The following is a 4375-nucleotide window of genomic DNA, read 5'->3' as shown; positions in this document are numbered from 1 at the left end:
TTTGTCCCCCAAACGTATAAGTTTTAAAACTGCTGTCAGCTGTGCTGAAGTTGGTGGTGAAGGTGTTACGCTGACTGGATGAGGAGGCGGTAGAGGATGAGGAAGCGGAGTAGGAGGAGGAAGCAACAGGAGGCAAACTGAAGCGCCCTGCAATCCTCGGTGGTTGAAGGACATGCGGCAAACTGCTATCCGCCTAAGGACCAGCCGCCACTGCATTTACCCAGTGTGCTGTTATGGAGATATAACAATTAATATAACAAACAAAAGGATCCCACAGGAGGTTGCGACACTATTAGATTATAGAAAAATAGAGTTAGGTGGTCAGTTGGACCTAAGCGTGACTTTGCAGCCTCTCTGGCTAGTATTAAAACTCAATCTTTATTTTACTATATTAAAAAACATATAAACTTCTTGGGAACATATTAAAACTCTCAGGAAATTATTGGATCAGGGACATGAAACAGTTGTGCTTGTGTATATATTCACATGTCATACTTTGCCGACCCTGAGGGGTTAACCACCCTCTAAATCTCCAGATTCTCACAATAAAGGTCCCTGCCTTCCATTCCTGACCTAAAAATTAGAATCCTGTGTCCCTACATGTTTCGCCGAGCGATTCGGCGTCTTCAGGGGATACTATACAGGCTCTGAGTTGTGGGCGGGGTCTGGGCTTTTAAACCCTCGGTTTGACTAAGATATTCCATTCAACCAATCACATAATTCTTGGAATAGACTGACATATATGCCCACCAATGAGTGAAAGTATCTGGATATGCATCATCACATCGTCAGCGGCGACGTCATCATATTGGGCCGTGAGCCGCCTACTGCCTCTTCCGTCGCCTGTGACGTCATCAATCGTGCGCCGCGCATGCGTCATTACCGGCACTTGGATCGGTTATCCATTGCTCCCTTCTGCGCCTGCGCCCTACTGTTGTATCGCCCGATCCTACCTCTTCGGCGCATGCGCCCACACTCAGTGCTTCTTTTACCATGTTGTTCTACTGCGCATGCGTCCACACTTAGAAAATTCTCTTCAGGATCCATACTGGCCCCAATGGTAGGTATCACGATTAAAGAGAGATATATACTGGATAGCCTACAGATCGGCATGTGACCCTTCCTAAACAATAATTATCAATACAGTGTCAGGTGCATATATTGATGATACTGTTCTTACTATTTGTATGCATGTACATTAATAGTGTTATCTATACCTGTCCCATTATATATATATATATTAAAGCACTTAAGGGACACTGTAGGAATGGATATTGTTTTTAATACTTTTGATGCCATACCCATTTTAAAGCGGTGCTTCTTCACCTCATCTATCAATATAGGATAGGGCATATATATATCACATATGATGTATAATCCCCACTAGGATATGTTCTTTTTCTGTTTATTCAGATTTTTTTATTTTTATATATGTATTTTTAGAACTTTCCCAGGGGTTGTCCACTCTTTTAACATTTTTATTTCCATCCACAGGGCTATCTATCCAGTACTCTCATCCTACACATAGGGCACCCACAGAAGAAAAGCTCAGTCTCTCAAGTGAATCTTATATACATATGGATTAATACCTCCTATAGATTTTTAAACGGATATACACTGAGGACCCATTAATTGTGCACCCCCTCCCCCCCCTCCCCCCCTCCCCCTTCCTTATTGTATGAAAATTATTTTATGGGGGGGTAAGTATACTTGTCCCTTATATTTTATTACAGTTATATCAAATATTTTCTTCTGAAAATTAGAATATAGCCGGTTCAATTCAACCTACAGAAATGAAGCGAAGATAAAACCTTCATTAAGCCCATTCGGGGCAAGAGAATGGAGATGATAGATCCATTTTGTCTCCTCTTGTTGTAATTTACGATCCACGCTGCCCTGTCTAGGGGATCCCCGTATCTTTTGTATCCTCCAAATCTTTAAACCAATGGTTTTGCCATCATGACTAGAGATGTCGCGAACATAAAATTTTCAGTTCGCGAACGGAGAACGCAAATTTTCGCGAACGGGCGAACCGGCCGAACCGCCATAGACTTCAATAGGCAGGCGAATTTTAAAACCCACAGGGGCTCTTTCTGGCCACAATAGTGATGGAAAATTTGTTTCAAGGGGACTAACACCTGGACTGTGGCATGCTGGAGGGGGATCCATGGCAAAACTCCCATGGAAAATTACGTAGTTGACGCAGAGTCAGGTTTTAATCCATAAAGGGCATAAATCACATAACATTCCTAAATTGTTTGGAATAACGTGCTTTAAAACATCAGGTATGATGTTGTATCGATCAGGTAGTGTAAGGGTTATGCCCGCTTCACAGTGACAGACCAAACTCCCCGTTTAACGCACTGCAAACAACTGCAAACAGTCCATTTGCACAACCGCAAACTCCCCATTTGCACAAGGTTGGATACCAAGCTAGTCATGTCCCGTTCCTTGTCCTCACTGACGTCATTGAAGGTCTCTTCCTCCACCCAGCCACGTACAACACCAAGGGTCCCTGAAAGGTGACAACAAGCCCCCTGGGACGCCTGCTGTGGTTGGTCTTCCACCTCCTCAAAGCCACCTTCCTCCTCTGACTCCTCTTCTTCAGACTCCTCTCTCTGCGTTGCCGCCGGTCCAGCAATCGACGACGACAAGGCTGCTTCTGGTGGTGATGGTGACCACAACTCTTCCTCTTCATGCTCATCTACGGCCTAATCCAGCACTCTTCACAGGGCACGCTTCAGAAAAAACGCATATGGGATGAGGTCGATGATGTTGCCTTGGGTTTGACTGACCAGGTTTGTCACCTCCGCAAAAGGACGCATGAGCCTACAGCCATTGTGCATGAGCTTACAGTAACGCGCCCAAAAAATACCCAGCTCCGCAGAGGTGTCCTCTTTTTTTTTTAAATAAAAAAAAATCTGTTCTTAACAGTTTAATCTCTGTTTTGTCCCCTATCAGGGGCCGGTGTATAGAATAGATTTTAGGAACCGGGAGATGGAAAAAGATGCTTGGTCGGTCCTCTTACTTCCAATTTGGGGCACTGCGCGTACGCCTTGCAATGTACTGTGCCACCAGATATGAGTGGTGTGTACTATTCCTATCAGTTTAATCCCTGTTATGTCCCCTATCAGGGGACGTGTATGGAATAGATTTTAGGAACCGGGAGATGGAAAAAGATGCTTGGTCGGTCCTCCTACTTCCAATTTGGGGCACTGCGCGTGCGCCGTGTAATGTACTGTGCCACCAGATATGAGTGGTGTGTTAAGTAGTACTATTCCTATCAGTTTAATCCCTGTTACGTCCCCTATCAGGGGACGTGTATGGAATAGATTTTAGACAACCGCAAAGAGTTGTCAATAGTTGACACACTCATGACATAAATTTTATTCCTCTATGCGTCAATCTTGGTGTAGTGATGACTGTGCTCGTGCGCACGTTTGGGAGATTGCAGGCAATGTTTTTTTTTCAAAGTCTATGGTCGTGCTGACTGAGGTAGTTCAGTGACAGTTAAGTGACCCAGAAAACAATGATTCTGCAGTGTGGGCCCATTGTTGGCCTAGTAGGCTTTAATGATCACCTTAGATGATCACAAAGAAAATTTATGTTTTTTCTATGCAAAATTATCCAGCCGATCGCTTTTGGTCTGTTCAAATGAAGCAACGACCTTATCATCTGGGGTGTGCCAACATTGCCATTGCCAACACACTCATAGATGTGGTCGCTTCATTGTGATACACAAGCCCCTTCACCACAACAAGGTAACGATCACGAAGGGGAATTGACACATGTATGTGCCTTTTTTTTTGTTTTGTTTTTGCAGCCACAGTGCAGCACCAGAGGCCAGAAAAATTAGGCATGTACACATGCCTGAAAAATTTAGTATTGTAGCAGCGGCCAGAAAAATTTATGTTTTCCAGGCAGAAAGTGCACTAAAACATTTTTGCTTGAACCCTAGTTGGTGGCAGATAAGTCACCAAGTCATCCGGCATGCAGAGATAAAATACAGCAGCGTGTGGACCATTTTTAGCCCAAGGCAGCTCATCTCATCACCAGGCCTTTATTAGTCAAATGTATCGCCCACCGTAAGTCCCTTCGGGATCCATGCCTCATTCATCTTAATAAAGGTGAGGTAATCTAGACTTTTTTGACCTAGGCGACTTCTCTTCTCAGTGACAATACCTCCTGCTGCACTGAAGGTCCTTTCTGACAGGACACTTGAAGCGGGGCAGGCCAGAAGTTCTATCGCAAATTGGGATAGCTCAGGCCACAGGTCAAGCCTGAACACCCAGTAGTCAAGGGGTTCATCGCTCCTCAGAGTGTCGATATCTGCAGTTAAGGCGAGGTAGTCTGCTACCTGTCGGTCGAGTCGTTC

At 44.5% G+C, this 4375-nt stretch overlaps 1 pseudogene; it reads left to right on the top strand.

The window, feature by feature from the left end:
• The first annotated feature begins 2892 nt into the window (after window positions 1–2892).
• LOC121002952 lies at window positions 2893–3072 on the top strand (annotated as a pseudogene).
• The last annotated feature ends 1303 nt before the right edge of the window (window positions 3073–4375 follow it).

The sequence above is a fragment of the Bufo bufo genome, chromosome 5 (genome assembly GCF_905171765.1).
Source record: "Bufo bufo chromosome 5, aBufBuf1.1, whole genome shotgun sequence".
NCBI classification, from domain to species: domain Eukaryota; kingdom Metazoa; phylum Chordata; class Amphibia; order Anura; family Bufonidae; genus Bufo; species Bufo bufo.
Note: the sequence above shows the minus strand (reverse complement) of the source record. Positions and strands in the feature narration are given on the sequence as shown.